This window comes from Schistocerca piceifrons, chromosome 2 (genome assembly GCF_021461385.2).
Source record: "Schistocerca piceifrons isolate TAMUIC-IGC-003096 chromosome 2, iqSchPice1.1, whole genome shotgun sequence".
NCBI lineage: Eukaryota > Metazoa > Arthropoda > Insecta > Orthoptera > Acrididae > Schistocerca > Schistocerca piceifrons.
This window is the reverse complement of record NC_060139.1, coordinates 1,128,698,080-1,128,713,323: the sequence shown is the minus strand read 5'-3', so window position 1 is coordinate 1,128,713,323 and position 15,244 is coordinate 1,128,698,080. Positions and strand designations below refer to the sequence as shown.

General features: G+C 42.3%; 1 long non-coding RNA gene across 1 annotated transcript in view; it reads right to left on the bottom strand.

Moving 5' to 3' along the window:
• Positions 1-15,080: 15,080 nt before the first annotated feature.
• LOC124777042 overlaps positions 15,081-15,244 on the bottom strand; it is a 68,685-nt gene continuing 68,521 nt past the window's right edge. Inside the window, exon 4 of the long non-coding RNA XR_007015680.1 lies at positions 15,081-15,133. This is a non-coding gene — a long non-coding RNA (uncharacterized LOC124777042). The remainder of the gene's footprint in view (positions 15,134-15,244) is intronic.

Sequence of the window (15,244 nt, the reverse complement as noted above, 5' to 3'; positions counted from 1 at the left end):
GCTAGATATTTGCAGCTCGCAATGCCATTTAGTTTTGCTGTAATGCAGGGATTCATCAGTGTTTATTTTGTCTGTGAGCTTGTGCTGTCCACAGGTGATTAATTGTCCCTAGATAGAAGTGTTTTTCAGCAGTTGTGTTTTCACCCGTGGTTGTGGTCGTAGTTTCCCAGGTTAAGAATGAAGTAATTGTCAGAGTGTCTCAAGTTCCTTTACAGTCGTGTGGTGAGTTTTTTGAATATCTGTGTGTGAGTCTCAAGGCAGTATTCTCTGTGAAGGTCGACAGTGTGTGTGGACTGTGGTGCACTTCGTTCTGTATCACCTGTAGGCGGCACAGGCGGTCAGAGCCACGTAACCCCAGACTGCAGCTGCATGTATCATCATGGATCTAATCAGTAGCTTGTACACGGACCTCGATACCCTCCTATTCAGTGTGCTTTACCTGTTGAGCTTAGAGTAACACTGTTTGAGCCTTGCATTTGCTCAGTTGGCCTGTCACTGAAGTATTTGACTTTCACACTGAAACGTACTGGGCGTGTGTGTAGTGTTATTTGTCTGCAGTCTTAATGTGGGGTCCTGCCCACTCATCTTGTATAGGGTGCCTAAAGGATGCTGCATTCTCAAAATGCTATACAACAATTCAAGCAAACAACATTAATAGTTTTTATTACAAATAAGAAGCTAGACAATGCTTAACCTGGAATTTACAATGGTGTCGCAAGCAATAGGCGACATGCAGTATAAATGCGAGTCCTTTGCTATATACAATGTTCGTGCAAGTTTGACACACAGTTTGTTGATCACTAATAACTGTTATTGTAGCATTCAGCGCTAGGCCTGTCCGTATACTGTCCTAATCCTGTCCAAATACTGAGTGGCTGAGGCTGGCAGGAGTGGCACTTATATTCTCTTTGTCTAGGGGCCTGCTCCCGTCGTGGTGTGCTCCTTGCCAGTGGGCTATTGGCTGACGGTGTGTTCACTGCCTTCTTAGCTCTTGCGATCTTAATTTTCATTCCAGAGCTTGTGGGTATGCCAGAACACTTAATGTTTGTGCAGTTGTTATGGTTTGTCAGTGAACAGAACTGCTTCACACTTGTCAGCATTTGCTTTAACACACTGTCATTCCAGCTAGGCAGTTTTGTTTGCAGTTGCGAATTATGCCTGATGGTTTCCAGTCTTGCACTAGGATGGTAGTGTCATCTGCGTAGATGGTTGCCATTGTGTTTTGTTCAGTTGGAAAGTCATTGACGTAGAGATTAAACAAGAGGGGCCCTTGGATGCTGCCTTGGGGTACTCCCACTTGTATACTGTGTTGTGTTGACTGTTTGCCCTGAACGTCAGTGTTGAAGCTTCTGTGGGTGAGATATGAGTGTGTAAGATGCATGAACTCGTCGGAGAGACTAGCAGTGCAGAGTTTGCGAATGAGACGATTGTGCCGTAGATGACTAAAGACCAAAAACAGCACTCCTGTAGCTTTGTTGGTGTTGGGGGTGTGTGTAATATGTTCTACTACACCGAGGAGTTGTTGTGTTGTGGAGTGGTGATTGCTGAATCCAAATTGCTCCAGTCTCAGCGAGTCATTGGTGTTGCAGTGCATAGTAAGATGTTTGAGAATCATCTTCTCAACAATCTTATTCAGGGAGCTCAGCAGGATGATGGCTCCATAATTTTGTGGTAGGGAGTGGTATTTCCCTGGCTTCCTGAACATCAGGACAGGGAAGTGTTGATGTTGTAGAATGGTATTCGTCATATGTGTGAGATGCTCTATAGCTTTATTCGTGAACTCCTGGGTGACACGGTTTTGAAAGTGATTGGGACCAGGAGCTTTTCTAGCTGTTTTATGCTTAATAACCTGTGTAATTTCATGTGTAGCAGTATGTATTGTTACATTGCACTTGGGCTGGGTTACAAGCCATGTAACCTCCTAGTTCATTTCAAGTGGCAGTGCTGGATTGGAAGGAGCCAGATTCAGTGTGAATGATGTTGCTATTGTTCTGGTCATCAGCTCATGCTTCTCCTCCATGGAGTATGCTGGTCTGTAAGGCGGTGGTAAGGGCTTTGACAGCTTCAACAAGTTTCCTGCTTTGTGTAATTTTGGGAATTTGTGGGATATGACTTTTCAAGCATTTCCTTGAACAATGTCCAATTCACATGCTTGTAGCTCAGTATCCTGTGAGATTCATCATACTGCTGTGTTTCTTCCAAGTAAAGTATTACAGGTGTTTGGTGAGGCCAAATCATGTATAATTTCAATGTTGATTGTGACTATAATGCCTATCACATCTAATGTCTATCACATTTAGTCTCTGTTCCCTGTTTTAAGAGTCACCTCAGCTGGCACTAGTGTAATGTAGTTTGGGCGCAGTGCATGTTCGGATAGTATTTTTGCTATTGGTGTTTGATCTTTGTTAGTTCCAAGCAGAGTGTTTAGCATTAAGATCACCAGTGGCTATTAGTCACTATGCTATGTTGAGTATTGTGCTGATATCGCTTGTTATGATATTACCAGATCAATTGTATATCGATATCAATGTAGTGTTCACTCAGTTGACTTGACCCTAACAGCTGTGACTTCTAGTCTTTCAGGTTCAGAGATCTTAATATTTGTGTATTCTTTGTCTCAATATATGATGATTGCTGTTCCACCCACAGTTGTGCCTTCAGGTGGTCAGTACAGTAGATGTAATATCTTGGGAAGAGTAGTTAGATTGTGTGACTGGAGCTCAGCTTCGTTCATGAGAGCAATCCAGATTCCCTTCTCCTCCATAAATGCAGCTAGCTCTGCCCTTTTGTTGCCAATCCCATCTGCATTCCAGAATAGCATCTGGGTCAAAGTACTGTTGATTGTGTTTTGTGGTGTATTATCTATGGAAGTGTGTGGGCAGTGTGTTGATAGCAGTTTGTATAGCAGCCATGCACTGGCTGTGTGTAGCCGTCATGAGTTTGTGCATGTGTTACGATGAAGAGCCTCAAGAGGATCTTAAGCCACATGAGTGGGGAATAGTGTCTCCACTATGCCTCTGATTGTGGTGAGTATGTTTGTTATGTCAGCCAAAGTGTTGGCGGTGGTGTTGGTGGCTGGTGGTCCTTATGTTGGTGTACTGGATGGGCTGGCTTGTGTGTTATTCAAGGGTCACCTGTGTTATTGCTGTGGTGAGGGGGGCAAGAGTGTGAGCTACAGTTACATTGTTCCTTTGAATGTGTTCCTATGTTTGTCTGGTCTGTTGTTGGTGTATTTGTTGTGGTGTGATAGTGTCCCCTCTTTTGTTTTTTGGGTACCTCCGTTTCATTTCGTGTGTTTGTGGTTGCCCTAGTTTGGGTGTGTCTTCTGTGATTTCGCGAGTGTCACAATCTGGCCTAGACAGAGTTGACTTGGTGTTGTCTGGGACCGGCAGTGTTGTCATCAGTACAGGGGCAGTTTCTAGCACTGCAGGTGTTGGTTGTGGTTCTGTTGTTGTGGGAGTAAAAGAGATTCCACACCTTATTGGTTGGGGTGTGGGGAGTGTCTTGGAGCTGTTCTGGTTACCACTTGTCTGTCTTTGGCACTTTTGCACCTTAGAGCTTCTTTGTATGCTGCACACCATCTGTAGTTTTCACATGGACCCCTCCACATTTGGTACAATTGATAGTTGTACCAAGTTTAAAGTGTCGTGCTACACGGTTACCAGTGCATTTGCGGCACTGTGTGCCAGATCACATCGGGTGCCGCACGGCCAAACTGCTGGCAGTGGTGGCACTGTTGGGGGACACACGGAGGTGTGTATATTTCTACTACGACCATGTGAAGCAGGAGCATCTGCGTCAGAAAGTTGCAGGAGTAAGCTGTGTCATCCAACTCCACTAAATAGTTTGGCTGCAATCTGTGTGTCACGAATCCAAGAATTCATCTCATGCTCTCACAGTCCCAGCTGAGAGCTGTGATTATACCATGAAGAATGTCATTGAGGGTTATGGTGTCAACTCCTTTCACGATGTACATTCGAGTTTTCCCCCCTTGGGTGCTATATTTATGATACTCAATTCCCCCAGCTTTGACGAATTTCAGGAGATTTGTGCAATCTGTTTTGTTGCATACATACAGTGATACATGGTCCCTTGTGAGTTTTGTGTTTGGTATATGGTGGGGAGTGACATTCTACAAATGTCTTGTTTAGCTTGCCGAGGCAAGTGTAATTGTGTATTATGACCAGTGGGAAGCCAGTCGGTGTAGTGTTCTGCGTAGCGGCTGGGGTAGTGTTGTGTAGTTGAGGTGCTGCAGAATTGTTTGTATGGTCCCTCATATTACCGATGCTCAGAACTGGTGTTGGTAAAAGCACGCTGCATTTGCCGTGTGAGTCAGTAGGCTCAGTTGTTCGTGTATGTTGCTGCTGATTGCATTTTGGACCTACCAGCTTCCAAGGTCCATCTTTGTTCCACGGAGCTCTCACTTCCAGCTCGAGGACTACTGCGGTGATATTGAGGGCCTCTCTAGTATATTCACTGGTGGTGTGACTGGTGTTGGTGTTGCTGTTGCTGTTGCGTTGCTTCCACCCGTCAGTTGGACAATGAGCTCATGCTGTCTCCGAGCCATTGCTTCTTGATTTGTGGCAGCAAAGTCCAGATTTAGCTGGTTCATCACTTACTGATAGGTGGCAAAGCAAAACAGAAACATTGAAGGGAACAGATGGCACTCCTGCCTCTTGTGCTGCAGTCTTGCTACGGGTCGTCGGGTGGGATCTGCTCGGTGGATCTGCCGTCTCCCAGACATAAGGATACTTTTAAGCATTGAATGTGGATATGAGACAATTTTACTTTTTCGTCTGAAAAGACAATTTTGCTTTTTTAGTGTACATACAGAAGAGGGGAGTCCTTATGACTCACTTGTGCAAGATGCAATGCTCAGTGCAAGAGAGCACGGGTGGAAGACAGCAGCCTGTACTGGACAGTGTTGTCCAATGTGAACGTGCCCCGGACACTGAAATACCCTATTAAAGAATGGGAGAGTCACACTGGGGAAGTTCCAACCACAGTTGCAGGAACTTTGAGCCAGAACTCTTTGCCACCTAGCACTGTCAAGTGTGTAGCAGCGTGTGCTTGTTAGTGACACTCCAAAGAGTGTCCTGTGGTATCTACGCCAGTTTTAGCGTATGTGTAACACAAATATCCTCTTGCAGCTACAGCAGGTACAGGGGGAAGGCAGCTGCTCAGCTGCGACTCACCCATAGTACTGCCCGTGGTTTTCCTTGGTGGGAGGACTGGAACGAGGTGCACCAAGCCTTGTGATGCCCATTGAGGAACTGTTGGACTGAGGCGTAGTGACTCTGAGGTCAAGAAAGCTGGCAGTGACCAGAACAGGGTGTGCTGACTCACCCCCCCCCCCCCCCTGTCTCACAATACTGCTTTCAGTGATGCCATTGCAGAGGATTACACTGTGGTTGGTCATCTGGTTTTGATGTGGCCCAGAACATGAAGCTTTCCTTTGCTTTTTTTTGCTAAATTGACTCTTACTTCTGGACACAAACACCTATACAGAGCAAATGTGTTGGCATCCAGGGTTTGGTTATTTGCGGGGTGGGGGGAGGGGGGGGGGGGGGAGTGATGGTTTGTTATTGTTTCCACCCCCCTCGCCCAGCTTCCCTCAAAAATGCAACTCGCTAGCAACCTCACTGTTAGTATACGACAGACATCTACAATTTTAATAACAATAATAAACACACAAAAATATATTAAATTATTCAATATAATAGCAACAATACAAATAGGTGGATCAAAGAAGGAAGAAAACATAGAACAAACAAAAGAACTTCAGAAAGTGTACAAACTGACATGGACACACAATAATAAAAGAAACATTTCAGTACAAGGCAAACACATGCGCTACAATACAGTTATAGTATCAGAAGCACTCTTCGCATCAGAAATGACCACAATCTGAGGACCAGGCACCACAAAGCAGAAAGAATACAATGCAAAATCCTCAGAAAATTTTTTGGAGCAGTGCACAGAGATGGTATATGGATGAAGAGATCAACCAGAGAATTATAAGAACACAGAGGCAGACTCAGTCACAATCAGAAAACACCGACTAACATTCTGTGGACACATACACACAATGAACAGCGACAGATTCACAAAGGGATTTAGGATGTAGTAAATGCCTTAATCAAAAAAACTAGTTGGTTTCAAGAAATAAAAGAAGGCTAAAACGAGCAGGAATCAGAATGGAAATGATGAATGGAAGAGACAAATTCAGAAACAAAATTATGAACATAAAACTTGAAGTAAAGGGAAGGAAGAAAACAGAGAAAATATGTACATATCAAAGGAAACAAGAACACAGTCAAAGATTGAAAAGATTTTGGGAAGAGAAACGGGAGGAGGAAAGAAGGAAAAAGCTGAACAATCACGTAACAACCAAGTTGAACTCTGTCAAACTGTGTGCTCACCATCGTTCTTTCAATAAACATTATGACTGAACAGAGGTCTGCAAACACATGTGAATGAGGGGAATACTGTTTCTATCAGTGATTTCCAACTGTGTTCGGGAAGTCATTCTTTCTGTTGTTGTTGTATCGGATCTGTTGTTGACAGCTGGTATGTTAACCCAGTGGTGTGCAGCTTTACCCGGCTGGAATGTTGTCAATCAGACCAAAAGCGTGTCCTTGTGGGCAGACCCTAGCACGAGCAACTGAAAAGTGTCCTTTATTACATGTAGCTTGTCATTGCTGGAAGAACTTGGCATTTTTGACACACTTCTGTTTCCACGCTACCTCCTTCTCCAAAAGTTATGCGTGCATTTGGAAATTGGTGAAGTAAGAAATATAAAGACATTGTGTCATTCTGCCACATCTGTCTGTAGTGTGCATTTTGTGGTGCGTGTACGATACAAGGCATTTAGGTATGGTGAGATTACTTAGCCATTAGTGTTCACAATGGCTGGCATAAAGGAAACATGACAAGTATTACATTAGAAAGCAACAGCGATAGCTTTCCGACCGCATAAATTCTACTAGGCAGAGTCAGAAGCAGACACAGTGGCCTGTGCAAGATACGAGGGTTGGAAGTGGCTGAAATGTGAGTCGTGGGACAGAGAGAAAGAGAGAGAGAGAGAGAACACACAGACAGCACCATAAAGCATTCCCCATCTCTTTCTGCACAGAATGCACCACACTGCTGCCTTCTTAAGGGCACCCCAGTATAATATGTTGTTTGGGAAGTGGGTGGTAGTTATCATCATTGCTATGACCTCCCCTTGTATCCACTCCTGCAAGATTGTGAAATCTACAGCCACTGAGCAGATTTATGTGAGATGTTCCTATCAACTTTGTGTAATATTCATATTGCACACTTCTGCAGACGAAACAGATTTTCGACCTTAGCTTAGGAAAGAAAAGAATCATCACAGATCATTAAGGTTCAAAGAACTTGTCTTGAACACTGTAAGGGATCCGTGATCCCACAAACATAGATGCTAGTATCTGACGCCCAGGTCGATAGCGGACAGGAGTCGATTGTCGAGCGCTGTAGTAGGCAGTGAGACTAGTGCTGAGTGCGCAGTAGTATGGTAGAGTGTCGAGTGAGAAGTAGAGCGGGAAAGACGGGCAAGAATGGTGGTCTAGTGAGTTGTAAACGGTAAAATTCACTGGAGTATGACGAGTGAGCACGTCCCCCTGATCCTCGTGGTGTTGACTCTCACTAATGCCGATTCGCGAGTGATAAGAAACAGAAAGTGACAAGTGCCAAATTACGTGTTTCGTGTCAACCGCGTCAGCCAACAACAACCATGGATTGCAGTGAGGATTGTTATGAATGTTAACCATCAGCATTGCCTGTGACAAAGTGCTGAAAATCAGCAATCAATAAAAAGAGATAACCGCAATTAGACGTGTAAGGCAAAGGTAGCAACTGCCTCAGAATTTGTGTGTTAGTAGGAAATATATATCAGTTGTACATCACAACCTTTGTGATACTTAATAATAGACAAACTTTCAATCATTAGCTATTCCGTCTCAGAACAGCCGCATTCGGTTGAAATACTCCCGAAACCACAGCAGAACAAAGCAGAACAACCAATAGCCTTTCATCCATTAAGCACACGGTCATATATCATAATAATTAATTGTTTGGTGGCTTCGGTAAATTACCCAAAATCCAGTAAAGGAATTAATCAGGGGTGTTTCAACACGAATGCTTAAAAATTCTTTTGTAGTTAACCTATTTTCAGATTATGAAGTGTTCTTTGTTACAGCTTGTATTTTTGTTCCAGGTGGCACTGAACTTGATGGCTGTAGTGATGTCGTGAAGGCACAAAGTCGGAAGTTGTTAAACCTTCAGAAACAAGATTTTCAAAAGTACTTCTTCTCAGAAACCAATATTTCGCCCCTGTTTGTGTCGGATACACAGATGTTTCAGTTGTTGTCACATAATTTGAGTGTAGTGACTGAATCTAGAAAACAGTTTCTTTTGCTTCCCTGTACCCCAAGCATTATGTGCAATGCAGGACTCCTAACAAGACAAACACACAGAGCACAGCCCTCTGTCTTCTCTTGCCGTTTCTGCAGTTTGGGAGCACAGTCCGGAAGTCTGACTCATGTTGACCGGACCGGCAGGGCGAAAATGGTCGACGTGGGTTCGAAGCTGGTGGCAGAACGGACTGCTACAGCATGAGCAAAGGTTTTTGTGGGACCCAAACTGATGAAACTCGTACGAGAAAATGGCCTGAAGAAAGGTGACGTACTTAGCGTTGCTTGCCTGGCGGGAATTGTTGGGGCCAAGCAGACGTCCAGCCTTATCCCTCTGTGTCATAACATATCTTTATCCTCTGTGGCTGTGGACATTGAACTGGACTCTGCTCTCAACTGTGTGATTATAACTGGCACGGCAAAGTGTAGAGGGCAGACGGGTGTGGAGATGGAAGCTCTCACTGCTGTATCGGTGTCTGCCTTAACAGTGTACGATATGTGCAAAGCTGTGAGTCATGACATTGTGATATCTGAAATAATGCTTCTGGCCAAAAGTGGGGGAACTAGAGGAGACTTCCACCGGACATGAGCATCTGTGTGGGTCAGTGAAATAAGTTAAGTATACCTGGTGTGATGTAGGCAAATTTCAAAGTCTGTTCATAGTTATCATAAATTATATACACATCGAATTGGACTGAATATAAGTTGCACCTTTAATTTCGAAAAAGAGAGAAACTTAATTAAAAATAATTTGTCAAGTTGCCCATTTACAAAAGCTTTTCAAAATGTGATTTACCCTTAACCACTTTTTTTGTAGTACACTGTAGATAAATTACGCACAAAAACAAACCTTTCAGTTGCAGTTATCATGTAAGACATTCTTAACTTCACTAACATTCATTGTTTTGTCACTGTCAGTATTTTTGTCACTCTCCTCCCAAAGTACAGTGCCGTCGCTACAATCCCGGGCATTGCATGTGCAGCATTTCTTTTTAAAAAGCACATCTGTTAGATGAATAACTGTGAGTTTGAAATTTGCAACGTAACTGTACCGAATTCCAAAATTTTCTCTCAATGTTGTGCTTCATTGGTGAAGAATAAATTATATTCTTTAGTTAGGGAAAAACTGTGCCTGTCCCATTGTCTAAAATAGTGAAACTGTGACAGTGGTAATACAGAGGGGTCCAGAAAAATGTAGACTCTCTTTGATAGTCAATATTGATGGAACAAAATGGCATAGTGTCAAAATTCTTGCATGGGAGGAAGATCATTTTGTGTGTTCAAAGTGACACCTGTTAGCAGCCAAGCAACATCAATGTTGCTGAATTGTTGACTGAAGTACAGCTGTCAGTGTTGCCAGTGTGGTAGCTGCACAGGATGTCTTGATGGTCTCTCATATCTCATTCAGTGTAGCTGGGTTCTGTTGGTAAACTTTGTTTGTCGAGGTCCCCCATTGGTAGAAGTCGAGAATTGTAAGGTCCCGTGACCTTGGTGGGCACTTGACAGCTCCTCTTCGACTTATCCGTCGTCCAGCTGGATTTTCATCTAAGTAGAATCTGATATCTCTGTGGTGGTGAGGCGGAGTACAGTCTTGTAGGTAAAAATCTTTTGTTTCCAAACACCTCTTGGATGGCTAATAAAATCAATGTTTGCAGCATATGATACACCTCACCAGTTATGTACCTTCAAAGAAGAATGGGTCAGAGAAACAATACTATGACGGACCACACCACACATTAACACCAAGTGAAGTAACATGTTTGTCCATGTGAACATGAGGATTTTCAGCAGCCCAATACACGCAGCTATGACAGTTTACATTACCATTCAGGTTGAATTGTGCCTCATTAGGCCAGATAACCTTCCCTGCAAACCATTCATCTTCGTGAAGCATGCCTTCAGACCACTCGTAGTGCTCCATCCTTCGATTCGGGTTGTCCTCATTCATAGTGTGAAACAATCTTGGAATGTACACTTTCCACTTTGCAGTCTTGTATGTATAATAATGTCAAAACGTTTGTGACACTACACACTAGGAGAAGCTCAAGTTTCAGATACACGTTAATTGCGTTCTTGATGATGCTATCTACATGTTCATCCACACTCTGCAAACCACTATGAAGAGTATGACAGAGGGTACATCTCACTGTACCAGATATTAAAGCTTGTTCATGTTTCAAGACCATTTAAATCTTTCTCTGCATGCTGTAATTAATCTAATATTGTCCTCACGGTCCCTATGGGAGCAATAGTTACAAGGTTGTAACATATTCCTAGAGTCGTCTTTTGGTAAGCATACTTTCTTAGGATAGTGTACATCTTATCTTGAAGCGTCTGCCAATTCAGTTATTTCAGCATCTCTGTGACACTCTCCCTTGGGTCAAACAAACCTGTGACCATTTGATCTGCCCTTCTCTGCATGCGTTCAAATCACCCATTAATCCATTTTGATACGGGTCCCACACATTTGAGCAATATTCTAGGATGGATCATACAAACGATTTGTAGAATGACTGCATTTCTATGGTATTCTACCAAAAAAGAATCTAACTCTTTCGCCAGCCTTACCCCTGAGTGGGCCTATATGACTGTCCCATTTCATATCCCTACAAAGTGCTCCACCCAGGTAATTGTATGAATAGACTTAATCCAAGCAAGACACCCTGATACTGTAGTCATACCACACTGCGTTTTCTTCATTTTGCAAAATGCACGATTTTACATGTCCGAACATTTAAAAGAAAGTTTGAAATTATCAAGATCTGACGAATGTTTGTACAATTTCTTTCAGACTGTACTTTATTCTAGATAAATGCACTATCTGTGAAAAGAGTGCTTTACTATTAATATTCTCTGCAAAGTCATTAATGTACATGAACATGAACAGCAATGGTCACAACATACCTCTCTATGACACATCTGAGGTTACTTCTACATCAGATGATGACTCCCCACCCAAGATAACATGTAAGTCATTCCTACCAAAATATCCTCAATTCCAGTGACAAATTTCACTCGATACCCCTCACGGTAGCAATTTTGATAATAAGCATCAATCTGGCACTAAGTCAAAAGCTGTTCAGAAATCGAGAAATACTGCCTGCACCTGTCGAGTCAGGAAGACGAAAGTTTGAAGGTCAGGATGACAAAACAGATTTTTAATACTCTTGGAAACAACCTTAAAGTTTCTGACGTGGTTCAGGGGAATGACAAAGGGATCTTTGACAGGCTGGATTAAATCTAGGCGGCGTCTCAGACTGACCAGAGTTACAACTTTAAAGGCTTCTACGATGAGCAAATACAACGGGCTGTTGGAGGAAGAATGCAAAGGCAGCTTCTAGTAATGTGCAATTGCTATTCTGCATGGTCTTTAATGGCCATTATCAAATTTTAAAAAATTAAGAATAACAATAACACAATACACAACAGGAAGGGTACAGCAGACTTTCCCTGATTGTTCCTTACATTACCTTTCCTAGATTTTTTTTTTTTTTTTTAATTATAATGTTTCTAAGTCTTTCCTGGTTTCCATTGAAAGGTTTGGATTGTTTCAAAGATTAATTTACACATTTTTTAATATTTTAATGTATTCTAGGACAGGAACTCAAAGAGCACAAGTATAAAAAAACTGCATGTAGGACATTCATGTAAAGCTTCACATTTTTAACTGCAAGGTAATGCCAGTCTATTTTGTTACAAGAAAATGAATCGGGACTTAGTTCTCCAGAGCTGATACTATTATAAGGAGTTGTGATGGAAGAACATGAGCTCCAAACAATGGATGCCTTGGATCTGTTTGCTGCTGCTTCTTTTTAATCTCTGCTGCTAATCCCATGAGTGAAAGATCTCTACCAATGAAAAAGTAGATTTGAATGACATTAAGTTTCTTCTCTTGTCGACAGTTGTTTCTACTGAAGAGAAATGAGTATGGTCATCTTTGTCCATTTGCAGTAATTCAAATGTGTCGTAGCACCTGACATGTATGCTTGAAAATAACAAACGATCAAAATTGTAATTAACAAAAGTATTGACAGCAGTAAGCTGTATTTATCACATTCAAAAAGTTTGTAAAAGCTGTGGAGCCTTGTTTTATCATGTCAATCCATTTGTGCCAATGGCTAACAGAGTACCATTCACCATCATGTCAAGTGGCAATAACAGTTTGCTTGCATCATAAATATTGAGTGTCAAAAGTTAATTCTAACAATATGAAATAGGACAGATTGCTACTCACCAGTTAGAGCAGGCAATGGGCAGCAGACAAGCATATTGAAAAAAAAGAAACTGTCAGATACTATATACTCAAAAAAACACTTAGGTACTGAAGGAATTATCGAAATACCAAATAGGGCTGAAATCAGTAAATGTGACATACATGTGAAGACAGAAAAATAATTACAGTTTCAGAAAAAACTGGATGATTTATTCAAGAGAAAGAGCATCACAAATTGGATGAGATGGTCCACCTCTGGCCCTTATACAAGCTTGGCTCTGGCTGATAGAGTTGTTGGATGTCCAACAGAGGGACATCATGCCAAATTCTATTCAAATGTCACTGTACATAGTCAAAATCCCGAGGTGGTCTAACGGCCCTGCCCATAATGTTCCTTACATTCTCAATTGGGGAGAGATCCAGCAACTTTGCTGGCCAAGGTAGGGTTTGGCAAGCATGAGGACAAGCTGTGTGCGGACAGGTATTATCTTGCTGAAATGTAAGCAATGTATGCCTTGCCAAGAAGGGAAACAAAATAGCATTTACAGTATTGTCAACAGACAACTATGCTGTAGGGGTGACATCCATGTCACCCCTACAGCATAGTCGTCTGTTGACCAAAAGGGATCTGTTACGAAAAGAAATCGCACCCCAGATCATCAGTCCTGGTAGTTGGACCGTAAGGGATGTGACATTCAAGGTGGTATCCCACCGTCTGGGGCGTCTTCAGGCACATCTGTGCTGATCATTGAGGCTCAGTTCATAGTGGGATTCATCACTGAAGCCAATTATATTCCAGTCAATGCAATTCCAGACCAGGGACGTGCCTGGGGACACACCAGATAGCAGTGCGATACCAACCCGGCTGCTGGCTGCCATACAGCCCAACGAGGACTGATGGTCTACTGTGCCATTTCTTTTCATAACAGGACCTCTTTGGTTGTCATCTGTGTCACCATTACAACACAGACATCTGTTGACGATATTATAAACCCCATTTTGTTTCTCGTCATGACAAGCCATCATTTGCTTACATTTCAGCAAGATAATGCCTGCCCACACACAATTTGTCTTCATACTTGCCACACCTTATCTTCGCCAGCTAGGTCACGGGATTTCTCCCCAACTGAGTATGTCTGGGGCATTATGGGCAGGGCCACCCAACCAGCTCATGATTTAGACAATACAATGCGCCACTTGGATAGAATTTGGCTTGATGTCCCTCAGTAGGACATCCAACAAATCTATCAATGCCAAACTTGCTCAAGAGTCAGAGGTGGACCAACTTGCTCAATTTGTAAAGCTCTTTCTCTTGAATAAATCATTCAATTTTTCTGGCATTGTAATTTTTTTTTTTTTTTTTTTGTGTCTGTGCACGTACATCACATCTACATATTTCCATCCCACACAGATAATTCTTTCATGCTGCATAATGTTTATTTTTATCTTACGAGTGTAATCTAATGGACAGAGCCCACCTCAGCATAGGGAGTCTCTGCTGGTTGGGAGTGTGGAGGTGGACAGACAGAGAGAGGTGTACTAGGGGGACGTAATAGTGTGTGAGGTTGGAATGGGAGCAGGGGAGGGCATTGAGGTGTGGGGCCACAGGAACGAAGCCTAGAAACTCTAGCTGTGACATATTCTTCACTCCTGTAAACCCCGTTACCTAAACCTTTGCTAGTCTCTCTGTCTCACATATCTAGGCCTTTACCTGCTCCCACCCCGGCCTCACACCACCACACCTGCTAGATGAGGACTGTCCCATACTTTCTAATATCTAAAAATCTTCCTTCAATGTGCCAGTCTGCCACTCAGTGTCTCCTCTAGGTGGGGAGCAGAAAGCTATCCTATTCCATATTATTGTTATTCCATCCCAGATTTCCCAATGCTTAAAAATTAATTTTAGGCTTGCCGTAAAGTATTACGCAAACACTAATTGGTTATTTTTTCTGATATTCAAATTATATTTTGCTCTCATTTTTGTCCCTTTATCTAATCAACTTTGCATTGTGACATTTCTGATGAAAGTACGAGTTATTCAGAAAGTAGGTAAAAAGTAGTGAATTCTTCCTTTGAATCACTCTCACTTTGTCTCAGGCGCGAGCAAATGTGTGTACCAGAATATGCATTTAGCTGTATCAAATTATTTTCCCCAACACACAAAATGGGGGTCATTATTCAATTTATCTTGAAAGTATGTGTGAAACACACTTTCCACAAAAATGCTCAGATGCATAACTCTCAAAATATGTGTTTGAACAATAGGTCTGGAATTTTTAAAGACAAGGTGAAGAAACCATTGGATTGTATAATTTTTTTATTAATCACAAAGAAACAACATGATTCAAAGACATCAACAACAGCAATGGAAGTTCAAGTGAATTGTCTGCCTCCAATTCTGATCACAGAGAAACACTCCAATAGGAAAGAGGGCACAACATCCTGCTCCATTTTCAAAAGCTGCAATGTCAAATATTACAACCTGTAAAAAAAAATGGTCATGTGAAAAATATTGTTTACATATCGATTACAGTAACAGAGGCATATATGGTCTAATAGGAAGGGGGAACAGAAGGGCACGACATGGGGAACA